The sequence below is a fragment of the Rhinatrema bivittatum genome, chromosome 3, assembly GCF_901001135.1.
Source record: "Rhinatrema bivittatum chromosome 3, aRhiBiv1.1, whole genome shotgun sequence".
Taxonomy (NCBI): Eukaryota; Metazoa; Chordata; class Amphibia; order Gymnophiona; family Rhinatrematidae; genus Rhinatrema; species Rhinatrema bivittatum.
In genome coordinates this window covers 420,034,421-420,049,252 of record NC_042617.1, presented here as the reverse complement: position 1 = coordinate 420,049,252, position 14,832 = coordinate 420,034,421, and positions in this window count along the sequence as shown.

Here is a 14,832-nt window from a genome sequence, read left to right as displayed (position 1 = left end):
GAAGATCCTGGGGTATAACAACTGATGAGCTCATGGACTGGACAATAATAGACTGAAATGTCAATTCTGCTGATTAAAGAGGGGAGGCCAGCAGTCTTGTTGTTTGTGGTGGGATGCCATCCTGGGCAACAATTCAGCTGTTAGAGTACATGCTGACCAGAGTCGGGCCCTTGGAGACCAACACTATGGTTGATTATGGGCCCAAAGGAACTTCCCTTGGATGATGGCAGAGTTTAGGTCATGGGCAGGCTTGAGTGCCAAGAATTGTATTCCTTTCTTAGATAGTTAATAAAACTCTGCATCCATTTAAATCTGTTATGTTTGTGTCTATAGTTAATAGCTTTATGTTTCCATGAAAGTGGAGGGCAATATTATTGTCAGTCAGTAGTGAAATGAGAGTGCTACCAGGGCTGGGATGTGGTGCCAAGAGGCTAAATATAAAACTTCCTGGAGATTTTCCCCTATTTTATATCCCTGCCTTTGGATGACCTTGGAAATAGGCTTGAGTCCATGCCCTTTGCATGGCAGTGTGCAATGATGCCACCGAGTCTCTGGGCTGACCCACAACCTTATTTTTAATAAAGATCAAAATGGTGATATGCAACATTTCCTGAAAACTTGATTTTCATTCAGTATATTTTGCAAAAGTCTGACATCTTCTGAGGTCATAAAAACTTTTATTAAATTTTGATATCAATGTGGTTTTTCACAATGATAACGTATTTAGTCCTCTATTATTAACTTCCCTTAAAGGCTCCAATGCTCTTTATTATAAACCAGGTAAACTAAGTAGCTGTTAAACGCATATTAATCAACATATGCCTACATCAGACAGGCCGGTTCTGCAAAGTGTGCAGGAAAATGGGCGCTCAGTGTTGAGCGCTCGCTCTCCCAACGCATGCCCAGCAACCTCTCCTGCACACGCGAACCTGTATTTAAATGAGGGTTCACTCTAAAAAGGAAGCACTAGGGAAAATAGTGTGTCCCTAGCGCCTCCTTAGCAGTGGAAGCCCAGGACAGGTTGAATGTCAGCGGGTTCAGAAAACAGACGCTTAATTTTACGAGCATCCATTTTCCGAATCTGCCGACAGCAACAAGTTAGGAAAATGTATGCTGATGAAATGTAATTTCCGTTTTCCTAACCTGATCCACCGGCACTTTGTTTTATTTTTTTTAATCTTTTTTTTTTTTTACCTTTTGGTTCCTTTAACTTAATATTGTTACGATATTAAGTCAGAGGATGTACAGAAATGCAACGAGATTGCCATGTTTTACATCAACAAGTAAGGCCTTTCTGCCAGAAAGCCCTAAAAATTTGGAATTGGTCAGAAAAAAAGTGAGGGCTGTTCTACAGGCCACCTATATGCTGAGAATTTCCATCAATCTGACTAACTTAAAGATTTCAGAAAGCTAGTGAAAACATATTTATTTAAATTATGTTATTTTTAATGAATATTTTACTGTTTTTAATTGTATTATATTATTAGTCTGTTTTACATTCTCAGCATAATTTTTAGTGCAATATTTATGCTTTATATTTTTATGCTTCTTTTATTTTAGTGTATCATTTATTTATTTGGAAATTTTGTTAGTCATAATTTTATCCTATTGGTCATGTTTTTTTGTTTTATGTTTACCTGATTATGTATGTACTCCTGTATGTACTCCTTGGTCATTGCTCAGGCCTTCATTGGTTTGGGCAATTACGAAATTCAATAAATGTAGATATAAATTAGCATCTTCTTTTAGTTTTGGCAGGGGTTGGATGTGCGTTTTTGACATGCTAAATCCCTTACAGTATAAGGGCTAGTGGACGCGCGTTGAAAACGTGCATCTAACAGCGGGTTAAAAGGGTGCGCACAGCTGAGTGCATGTTATAGTATCAGCCTGAAAGATAGTAATATATTATAATTAAGAATCAGTGAGTCTTTTACTTTCTAAGGGCCCAATTTAGGGCCTGGTTCATCAATGTATATTGCCATAGACATAGAATGGGAGAAAAGTCTTAATGAATCAGGCAGTTAATAAGCTTTATTTGCCTATAGACACAGCATGGGAGAAAAGTTTTAAAGGTGAATTTGCCAACCATTATGTTCATAAAAATTAGCATGTACATGCGTAAGTAGCCTTTATTTGTATACTCCGTATTTTACAAATATGAAAAGTGTCCATTTATGTTCACTTTTACATGCACATACTATATATGTGTGTAACAAAGGGGTGGACTGGGGCATTCTGGGACAGAGACAACACTTACTCATGTAGGTTGCTATTTTAAAAGACAAACGTGTGCATTTCCCAACTTCCTCATGTATTTATATACCTGCTAATTATCTGGTTTAAGAGATATTAAATGTGTTTATTGTATAGTATAGATTGGACAGGAGATCTGAGTAGACTTGGGGGAGTTCAGGCTGAAGAACCAGGAAGGTCTTGATGACCTGGAAAAGGACTGGGCAAATAAGAGGACTAATAGGTAAACTGATTAATTTCCTTGATGTGCGAATGTTTTAAAATTGACCGATTTATACGTGTAAATCGGGACTTACACGAATAAGTCATAGTTTATTTTCATGCGTAAAATATATGGGTCTAAATTTGTAAAATAGGTGAGTAAAGTATGTGCATTCAATGCATTGGAATATGTAGTTTCAATGTAATATATGTCTTCGTGTGTTGGCCTGTTTGTGGTAAACGTACACATATTTTATAATATGCATGTATGTGATACGCACATGTTCTAAAATTCTATGATAAAACTATGTATGATCACATGAATGTGTGTATATGCTGCCACGTGCAGTTGTTTGAAATATATCCTTTTAGAGAATCAGATTCTAGATGTAGGTATAAGGACATGAAAATATAAGGAATGCCATGCTGGTTCAGACCAAGATCCACTGAGCACAGCATCTTGTTTCTAACAGAGACCTGTTTGGATCATAAGTACCTGCAGATCCCCAAAAATAAATCTATGTTATGTTGTTCACTCCTATGGATATGTAATGGCTTCCCAAGTCTACCTGATTAATAGTTTATGGAACATTCCTCCTGGAACTTGTCCAAACCTCTTTTAAGCCCCACTATGCTAATTACCTTGATTAATTGCTCTGATAACTAATTCCACAACTTAATTGTGAGCTAAGTAAAAAAAATTTCTATGTTTTACTTTAAATCTGCTGGATGTTGATTGTGTGGAGAATCCCATTATTTTTATAAATTACTATCCTTATTTACCCATTCCATCCCATTCAAGTTTTTATCAACTCTACCTTATCCCCTCTCTGTTATTTATTTTCCAAACTGAAGAGCCCTAGTTTATTTATCCTTTCTATTTGGTGAGGCCATTCCATCTCCATTATCAGTTTTTGGCCCTTCTCTGTACCTTTTCTAGTTTTGATATATGTTTTTTAGCTGGTATGAATAGAACTGGACATAATACTCAAGGTATAGCAACACCATAGATCAATAGGGGCATTATAATATCTTGTTTTATTCTCCATTCTTTTGAAAATAATACCTAGCATTATATTTCCATTTGAGATTGTGGCTTTATCCAGAGCTGAGGATTTCAAATAATTTTCCACAATGACTCCAAGGTCCTTTTCCATGGTAGTGATTCCTAATATAGAACCCAGTATTGCATACCTGCAGCCGGGATTATTTTTTCCTATGTGCATAATTTGCTCTTGTTCACATTAATTGTCATCTACTATTTAAATGCCTGGTCTTCTAGTCTTTGTAGGTCCTTCTGCAATTCCTCACAATCCTCAGCTTTTTTAACAACTTTGAATAATTTTGTATCATCTACAAATCTGATCCTCTCACTCATTGCTCTCTTTAACTTATGAATTTGTTAAATAGCAAACTTCCCAGTATAGATCCCTGAGGCACCCCTCTATTGACTGACCTTTTTCCATTTGAAAACAGAGCATTTAGTCCTAGATTCTGTTTCCTATCTTTTAACCAGTTATCATGGATGCTGACAAAAGTAAGCTTCAAGGTCAGTCTTGAGAAAAGAACTCTATACATACAGTTCAGCAATTAGCTAGCAATAAAATATATCAGTCCAACAGCTCAGAAAATAAAGAGTTCAAAGTTCCAGGAAAATCATCAGAATGAGTTTAATAATGTGAAGAAAATTGACCTTTAACCTTTAAGTCATGTACTTATTCAAGAGGAAATAGATTACACAGAAAATAATTATGCAATTTTGGATAGAATAATTATCTTTGGTGGGTCCTTCAATGTTTATTCTTAATAACTGTAGCAAGGTATAAAGAAAGATGAAGGCAAGAGCATGGTTCAAGGACAATTACAGATTGATATGAATAAAGTTGGGAAGAAAAAGTAATCAGAACACAAAAGGGAAGGACCTGAGTAGAGCTTGGGAGAAGGAGAGACCAACTTCCTTACCCTGTAGATGCATTCAAAGATCAATACAATAGAAGCTGAAAGGAGTAGGAGAGTGGAACAAGGAAGGTCAGAGAGAGAGCCTGAAGATGAATAAATATCTTCCCTCCTCCCCCCAGGAAAGGAGGAAAAAAAGACTGTGAGCAGCAAGGAAAGAAGGAAAAAATAGAAACAAGACAGAGGAGAAAAAGAGTCCTGGGAAAGATTTAAGTGGAGACCTAGTCTGGACAATTCTGAAAACCAGTGACATTCAGCAGCTCGCACATGGATCAATGTATCTGAGCCACCCCAGGAAAAACAGGGTTGTGGACATTTAGAAGCAGATTAGGACCACCAGCTCAAAAGGGCTAAAAGTGGTGGTCAATGCCAGGAGTTATTTTTTTTCACAGAGAAGGTGGTGGATGCCTGGAATCCCCTCCTGAAGGAGTTAGTGATGACAAGGACAATGGTAGACTTCAAGAAAGCATGGGATAAACACATTGGGCCGGATTTTAAAAACAGCGTGAGGGTGTAGATTTGTTCGCTCAACCCAGGGTCGGTGCACACAAGGGGGTGGCACACTTGTGCACCTTGCACGCGCCGAGCCCTAGGGGAGCCCCAATGGCTTTCCCCGTTCTCTCCAATGCCACTCCGAAATCGGAGCGGCCTCAGAGAGAACTTTCCTTCCGCCCCCCCACCTAAAACCCCCTCCTGAACTTTTCTACCAACCCCCCAACTAAAACCCCCTCCTGTCCTTTATCTCGAAAGTTACGCCTGCCTCTGGGCAGGGGTAACTTGTGCATGCCAGTCGGCTGCCGGCGCACCATCCCTCGGCACGCCGGGGATGCGCGAACAAAGCTTTTCCATAAATGTGATGCAAAGTACTATCAAAATGTACATAAGTGCTACATATAGTAACATAGTAAATGACAGCAGATAAAAACCGGTCCATCCAGTCTGCCCAGCAGCAATTTTATGTGCATTTACCCCAAGTAGATCAAATTCCTACATGGAACCCAGCCCCCACCCACATCCCCGCCCGGGAACGCCCCTTTTGCAAGCCCCAGGAAATACACATGTCCCAGGGCTTGTGCGCACCACTGAGCCTATGCAAAATAGGCTCGGCGCGCACAGGGGCAGATTTTCTCGGGTTATGCGCGTATGTTACGTGCATAGCCTTTGAAAATCTGGCCCATTGGATCCCTGGTGGCAAGAGAATGGTTATTTATTTATTTATTTATTTAAAGGCTTTTATATACCGATGTTCATGTAATAGTACATATTGCGTCGGTTTACAGAGAACTAAAGTTAGAATTACAACGAACATAAGGGATACATAGAACAAAGTGCGCATAATAAGGATTGAAGAGAACCAAAGTTAGCATTACATCAAACATAATAACAAGCATTGTATCAAAAAATAAGAACATAAGAATTTCGCCTGCAAACAAGTAGACTATTGGGCTTGCCACAGAAGTTCTGACCCGAAATCAAGGTCTCCCACCTAGCAATAACAGATAACAGATGACTCTGATATCAATTGCACACTATAATTAACAGTTGTAAGATTGCACCAGTAAGTTGCTAAACGTACTCGCGGAGGTTCCTTATAAAATTGCAACTTATTTGCTTAACTCTTAACCCCACCCCAGAACACCACTAGACCACCCCTTTTTTTGTGCAGGTAAATGTGCACATGAAAGTGAAAATATGTGCATATTTTTGAGGTTTATAAAATAACATCCATGAGTGCAAGCTACTTAAGCATGTGTATGCTGATTTTACACACGTAATTCTTTTGAAAATTCAGCCCTTTCTGTATGATATATCAGAGATATTGTACTCTTGTTGGTATGGTCCCAGGGGTTTGGGGGCTGAGGGTATGAGAGAGGGAAGAGGGGCTCTTCCTGCTCCTCCTCCTCCACATGCTGATCCCAGCACCATATCAGGACTGCAAGAAAGGAAAGAGGATAATCATCCAGGAGGACCCACAGGAAAAACAGAAAGGAACAGAGATAAACCAGAAAAATAGACAGCATATACAACTGCTCCCCCAACAGGGAGCTTCTCTCTTCCATTCTAGAGAAAACCCTAGAAAATGTATCCACTGGCAACGTGCCTGAACTGAATGACGCCAGCTTTTCGGAAAGGCAGCTGCATACTCTGAGAAGTCAGGAGGAAAAAGAGGAAATGGGAAGAAAGGCAGATACAAAGGAATTATAATTACTGTAATGAACATTCATGCACACACACATACTCAGGAAAAAAAGAGAGAGAGAGAGAGAAAGAGGGAACCTGGACTGTATTAAACTTGGCCCAAATAACACACACAAACAAAACACAGAGCACAACAGTGCCACATCAGCATGCCAAGCACATGTGGATGCCATATAAAAAGACCAAAGCAGACACAGAGACAGGGCACCATGTTAGATAATGACAGATCTGTACTGGTAAACACTGTTGGAGGCTGGGGTTCAACCTTTGTTTTTAAAATAAGTGGTCCGGCAGAAAGAATGTACGCGCCACTTAATAATAAGTTCCCCAAAAATAGATTAGTATTTATTTAAGAAAACAAAATATCTATGCAAAACAAGAAAGCCTCCTCTCTTTAAAAGCTGCAGCACAGTTGCAAGGCAGATCAGGAGATGAAACTAGAGAGCAGCAAATAGAGAAGGTGAGGGAGAAACAAGGTGTGTCTTAAGATATCAGCTCAACCCCCATTGTCCAATCACAAGCAGTAACTGCTAAACAGAGAAAGAGGGAAAACATTTTATTTTACACTACTGTGAAGTAATTCAATACACACAAACATACTGAAGAACCTTCCCTCCCTTTTACACTTTTAGGAGGTGATGTTCTCAATAAATGCTGGAATCGGTTTTGTCTCTGAAAGAAAAGATAAGGCAGGTAGCGAGCAAAGGCTTGTTTTACACTTAAAGCATTGCGAGGGCTGAAACCATTTCTTGATTTTCACACAATTTTGCATTCTTTAGTCATTTCTAAACTTGAGTATTGGATTGTTTTGTACACTGGAGTACCAGGATACATGTTAGGATTCTTGCAGGCTGCACAAAAGGCAGCAGATAGATTACTGACTGGCACCAAACTATCCGCATCATTCATCAAAATGTGTTATGGAATTAACACACGTGATAATGAATTTAACACCGGAAATAACTACAACGTTTTCCCTGGTGTAAAGCTGTGTGATATGTCCACAACGCAATTTGTGATACATTTTTGGAACTGCATTTTTGAAATTGCATTTTGGCCATTTCTCTCTCTCTCTCTCTCTCTCTCTCTCTCTCTCTCAGCATTAACATTTCTGGGACTGTTTCTTCCCAAGGTAGATTTATATATTTGAATATTTATATTACTTTTTTTTTTTCTTTATTTTCATAATTTTTCCAAAATGTTTAGTCAAAAACCTGACATACATGGAATATCGATTAATCATAGAAGAAAACAAATTAAATACTGTTATGTTTTGGACATTGAAGTGTGGGCCCTTGGTCGATGCAAGAGATGGCACCTCCCACAGGACGGAGCCCTGCGGGTATTTGCAGCAATAGGCTTGCTCTTAAGCAGAGATGGACACAGAGAAAGTGAGTCTTTATTATACTGCAATGTAGATTGATATTGTCCCATCTGGACTGCAGAGTGGAAAGCAGCACACAGTCTCACCAGGTCCCAAAAGGGAGAAGGGTCCAGTAGTGGTCCAGGAAGTGGGGTAGGCCGAGAACCCAGGGCCAGATGGAAAGGCCAGTGAGAGTAGATCCAGTAGTGGTCCGTGGTGCGGGGTAGGCCAAGGATCTATGGACAGAGTGATCAGAAAATGCAGAGACAGAACTGGAGCAGTAGTACTCACTCTGATGCTGGTAGTAGTAGAAGGAGAGAACCCCTGAGGAGCGGAGGTCCAGGATGAAATAAGGCCTCTGAAGAGTGGGTACCTTAGGCGTCCTTGTAGGAGATAGACAACCCTGGAGGATAGACAGGATCAAGGTAAGGCCCCCAAGGAGCGGGTACCTTAAGCATCCTGGTTGGTAGCAGATAACCCCGGAGGGTGTAGAGGAGCGAGGTGAGGCCCCCGAGGAGTGGGTGCCTAAGTCGTCCTGGAGCGAGAGTACACAGAGCGGAAGAGTCTGGAAGTAGAGACAGATCAGCATGGAGGATTCCTTGCTAACTTGTATTGAGAATCGTGAACGGAGATTAAATACCAGAGTTTGTGATATCATACAGTGGGGACGCCCCCAAGGTTCCCGCCATGACACACGGACGGGGCTGCGTGCACGCGCATGCCCATGGTAACTCCGGGAGAAAGATGGCGAACGCAATCGCCCATGCTGGACTGAGAACGCCAGAAGGGTCAGCGAGGCAGAGGCAGCCATCTTCCCAAAGGGGACTGAGCTAGGCAGAAAAAAGGTGAGCAATAGAGGGCGCAGCCATCAGTGACCGACGGGCGCAACAGTACCCCCTTCCAAGGGCCCCTCCCAGGGGGTTTCGGCTTACGAGGGTGAGACTGATAGAAGCAACGAATCATGTCTTTATCTAGGATATTGGCCATGGGCTCCTAGGAGTTCTCCTCTGGTCCTTATCCGTTCCAAGAGATAAGGTACTCCCAACATTTACCACTATGTCATCAACGGTATACACGATATCCTCTTTAGCATCAAGCGGTGCTGGATCCGGAACTTTGTTGGAAAATTCAGACAAAACGAGAGGCTTCAGTAGTGCCACATGAAAGGCATTATGAATCTTCATGGATGGAGGTAGTCTCAAACTGTAAGTCAAATTCCCAAGATGTCGAAGGATGGCGAAAGGTCCGACGTACAGCGGAGCAAAACGTGCAGAGGGTAGCTTTAAGCGGAGGAACTTTGTACTCAGCCATACTTTGTCCCCAGACAGAAATTGAGGTGCTTTCCTGTGATGAGCATCGTAAGTCTTTTTGGCCCTTTCACCCACCTTGAGGAGTAGATTCTTAGTCTGTTTCCACAGTTGTTGTAATTCCGTTGCAGTGACTTCAGCTGCTGGAGATGTTACAGAGAGTGGCAGAGGTAACGGCGGTAATGGTTTTCAACTTCTTGAAAAGGTGTTGATCCTGTAGCAGTAGCTGGATGAGAGTTTAGGGTGAATTTGAACCAAGGGAGTAATTCTGCCCAGTCACTTTGTCTAACATTCACATATGAGCATAAGAATTGTTTGACCTTCCAATTCATCCATTCCATTTGGCCATTGGACTGCAGGTGATAGGCCGAGGTCAGGTCTAATGTGATGTCGAACTTCTGACACAGAGCTCTCCAGAAGTTTGCGATAAACTGGACTCCACTATCAGACAAAATGTGTTTGAGCATGCCGTCGAGGCGAAAGATGTGCTTCACAAAAAATTTAGCCAGTTCAGCAGCAGATGGTAATCCTGGCAGGGCCACAAAATGTGCCATTTTCGAGAATCGATCAACGGTCACCCAGATCGTATTGTTTCTGGCACGAAGTCAGTCACAATATGTGTCCAAGGTTCGTCTGGTACAGGCAGAGGTTGGAGGAGACCCCAGGGATGTCCAGCAGGAGGTTTTTGTCTTGTGCAGGTGGCACAGGAGGCCACATAAGCTTGGACATCAGTCTTCATAGTGGGCCACCAATAGAAACATTGGAGCATGGCTACTGTATGACCTTGCCCTGGGTGGCCGGCCAGATGGGAGTCATGTGCCCATTTTAATAATTTCTTTCTCATACTCATCAACACTACTGTTTTCCCAGCAGGGACAGTGTGAGTGGCCACTAACACCACTTTCTCAGGACTGATGATGTGACGAGGTTAATCGGGTATGTCTACCAGAGAAAAGGAGCGCGAAAGGGCATCTGCCCTAACATTCTTTTCTGCAGGATGGTATTTTAGTAGGAAGTCAAAGTGGTTAAAAAACCAACAACCATCTCACTTGCCGGTGATTAAGGCGTTCAGCATGTCGTAAATATTCCAAATTTTTATGATCGGTATACACCGTTATTTGGTGCTATGCACCTTCCAGCCATGGATGCCACTCCTCAAAAGCCAATTTTATAGCTAACAATTCTTCATCTCTGATTCCATAAATCTTCTCGGTGGGAGAGAATCATCGTGAGAAGAAAGAGTAGGGATGGAGGTCATTGGCATCACTGTATTGGCTCAGTATTTCTCCCAAACTGACGTCGGAGGCGTCAACCTCAACAATGAAAGGACACAGAAGATTGGGATGATGAAGGCAAGGCTTGGTTTGGAAGGCTTCTTTGAGAGTGTGGAAGGCTGCTACCGCCTCAGCAGACCATCAGGATGGATCAGCCTCTTTTCTGGTCATGGCTGTGAGTGGTGCTGTTAGAGTGGAGTAGTGCTTAATAAAGGTATGTAGTAGGTAGTGAAGCTGAGAAAACTGCATAATGCTTTTAAGCCAGTAGGTTGAGGCCACTCTTGGATGCTTTTCAGCTTTTGAGGGTCCATCTGGAAGATCTTGGAAATGATGTACCCCAGAAAGGGCACTGACTCCTGGTGAAAAGCGCACTTCTCAAGTTTCGCATAAAGGCGGTTGTCACATGGCCTTTGTAGTACCTTTATCACATCAGCCTGGTGTGTCTGGAAGTCCTGAGAGAAAATCAAGATGTCATCTAAATATACCACGCACTGGTACAGTAAATCATGCAGAATATCATTTGTCATATTCTGAAACACCGCTGGTGCATTGCACAGTCCAAAAGGCATGACTAAGTATTGAAAGTATCCGTCACGGGTGTTAAAAGCTGTTTTCCATTCATCCCCATGATGGATTCGGACCAAGTTGTAGGCCCCTTTTAAGTCCAGCTTAGTAACACCTTGGCCCCCTGGAGTCTGTCGAACAGCTCGGTTATCAACGGTAGAGGGTAGCGATCCTTGATGGTGATTTCATTAAGACCTCTGTAATCAACACAAGGGCGAAGGGACCCATCTTTTTTCCCCACAAAAAAGAACCCCGTGCCCGCTGGGGACTTAGAAGGTCTAATGAATCCCTTTTTCAGGTTCTCCTGGATATAGGCTGACATGGCCTCAGTCTAGGTTATAGAAAGGGGATATACTCTTCTCTTGGGAGGCTCCGAGTTAGGTTTGAGATTTATCGCACAATCAAAGGTCCTGTGCGGAGGTAATATGTCTGCTACTTGCTTGGAGAAGACGTCCTGAAAAGACGCATATTGTGGTGGTTAAGGAGTCATTGACATGCAGGGCAGCGGTGAAACTTTGGCTAGACAATGATCATGGCATCCAGGGCCCCACTCAGAAAACTATATGGTGGACCAATTGAACTGTGGTGTATGTTCCTGTAGCCACAGTAGGCCAAGTACCACAGGGTGAATGGCCTTCTCAAGGAGCAGGAAGGAGATGTTCTCAGTGTGTAAGGCTCACGTGTGAAGGTATATAGGTTGCGTGGTAAGTGAAACCTCTCCTGGAAGTGGTTCTCCATGTTAGAAGACAGCAGTAAGAGGGTAGCTATTGGTGTGGTAGGAATTCGCAGATGGTATGCGATCCTCTTTAGCATAAAATTTCCTCCAGCACCTGAGTCCATGAGTGCGAGTATTGAAAATTCAAGGCCTCCAGAGATGAGATAGACAGGGAGAGATAATGGAGGAGAGGGTGCAGTTAGACCTAGGAGAAGTCCTCTGGCAGATCCTAGGTCTGGCCTTTTCCCGGACTAATAGGGCAGTTTTGGACAGCATGGGCGGACTGACCGCAGTACATACAAAGACCTGGATGTCTGAGAAAATGTCTCTCTTTAGAGGTCAAGTGATTGCGGTCTAACTGCATAGGCTCTTCTTCTTATTCACAGGGCACAGAAGAATGGGCTGACGTCATGTGCATGGCTCAAGGGCAATTATCTCCAGTAGAATGCTTCATGTGACATTTCACCTCTTGAGTCCGATCACGTATCCTGCGATCAACTCTCCCAGCTAAATCAATGAAAGATTCTAGATTGTCTGGCAAGTCACAAGCCACTAATTCATCCTTTATCAGGGTGTTGAGGCCCTCTAGAAATATTGCACATAGACATCCCAAGTCCCAATGGAGTTCAGAAGCTAGTGTCTTGAATTCAATAACATAATCTGGTAAAGGCTTACTTCCTTGTTGAAGATGAAGAAGGGTAGACCCTGTGATGGTCTGATGTGCTGGATTGTCAAATACTGATTTGAACAAGTTCAAGAATTCAATCAGATCATTTAAAACAGGGCCACTGCGTTCCCAGAGAGGTGAAGCCCAGGACGGGACTCTTCCATCGAGTAGAGATAGGATATAAGTAGTCTTGGAAACAGCATTAGGAAAGTAGTTTGGTTGCAATGAAAAGTACATACAGCACTGATTAATAAAACCCCTACACTTCTGGGCATCACCAGAAAAGTGTGTAGGAGCTGGTAGCGGTACAGTGGTGCAAACTGCAACTCCTTGAGAAGAAGAATGTTTCTCTGGAACCGTCAGCGTATTCAGTTGAGCATTCAACTGATTGAAGGCGGCGACTAGTATCTCCAGAGATTTCTGTTCTGCAATCCGCTGGGCCAGGCCTGTAAGACTGAGAGCTGAGCCGGGTCCATGGAGTTAGCAATCTGTTATGCTTTGGACATTGAAGCGTGGGCCCTTGGTCGATGCAAGAGATGGCATCTCCCACAGGGTGGAGCCCTGCAAGGACTTGCAGCGATAGGCTAGCTCTTAAGCAGAGATGGACAGAGAAAGTGAGTCTTTATTATACTGCCATGTAGATTGATATTGTTCCGTCTGAAGACTGCAGAATGGAAAGCAGCACACAGTCTCACCATGTCCCAAAAGGGAGATGGGTCTGGTAGTGGTCTGCGAAGCGGGGGTAGACCAAGAACCCAGGGCCAGATGGAAAGGCCAATGAGAGTAGATCCAGTAGTGATCCACAGTGCGGGGTAGGCCGAGGATCTATGGAGAGAGTGATGAGACAATGCAGAGACAGAATTGGAGCAGTAGTACTCACTCTGATGCTGGTAGTAGTAGGAGAGAACCTCTGAGGAGCGGAGTTCCTGGACGAAATAAGGCCCCCGAGGAGCGGGTACCTTAGGCATCCTTGTAGGAGACAGACAACCCCAGAGGGTAGATAGGAGCGAGGCAAGGCCCTCGAGGAGCGGGTCCCTTAAGCTTCCTTGTTGGTAGCTGGTAACAATAACCCACCCATCCCCATGATCTCCTTGCTCCACAGCCCTCTTGAACCCCAATACCCTTTAAGTATTAACGTAATCTTCCTGGTTTCAGGTCAGTCCACACAGTTTTCAAAATGGTGTCAGTCAACCTCAGATGGACCTTTGTCCCATCATGTGATAGCAGAGAAACTCCCAAATGTGTGGTAATGTGCGGTTGCTATCTATGAGGAAACCACTCTCTGATCCCCTCTTTTAATAGCTACTGGCTTTATTCTTCAAAATCTTATTTTTATTTTATTTTTGTTATTATTTTTATAATGCAATCATGTACTTCTTGTTCATAAATGAACCATGTGTTTCATTTCATTTCAAGTAAGTGTTCTCCCCCTGGCAGTCAGCTCAACCTTGTGCAGTGTGCCTGCTCCCTTTTATGAATACTTATCAGTTCCGACCAAACTCCTGATACGCATCCCGTCCACGCACGGGCCTGCTCACCTTCATGGTTCCATGGCAGGTCCCGGGTCGGCCTCCCTAGCGGCAGCTGCAAATGCTTCCAGGCCTCAGCGTCCCGTGGTGGCAGTTGCCGGGCCTTCCACTGCGCACCAGACCTCACGCCGGAGCTCGGTAACCTCGACTGTATTTGCCACACCCCTATGTTTGCACACACGGAACACCCGGCCTCTTGTAGGGCCAAGCGCAGGTCCTATCTCCGCAGCACGTCCTGATTGATTCCCTGTTATAAGGAAGTCATTGCCTGCACTTCCTTGCCTTGGCAATTGGGTCGGCGTTTGTGCTAGATTGTCACTGCGTTTGTTTCTTGCTCCAGTCTTGTTCCAAGTCTCGTTCCAGGATCCTTCTGTTCCAGTTCTGTTCCTGCCTTGTTCCTGCTTCCTAGTACTCCAGCGTCCTTCTGTTCCTATTTATCTGTTTGTCTTCCCAGGTAGTACCTCTGGACTGTTTCACTGGTATTGACCTCGGCTTGTTCCTTGACCTGCCTGCCTGCCTGCTGCCTGCCTTCTGACTCCAGTCCATTCCTCGACCTGCTCATCTGCTACCTGCTTCCCACCTTCTGACCTCGGCCTGCCTGTGACCTCGTCTGACCTCCGTAACCTGACCTCTGCTTTGATGACTACTCCTCAGACTGACTCCCGGACTCTGACCTCTGCCTGCTTCACCACATCTCCAGATTCTGGCTCTGTTCCTAGCCTTGTCATTGCCTACACTCTTCTGGTACTCCATGTTACATCTGACCTCCAGTCTCATAAGAACATAAGAACATAAGAAATTGCC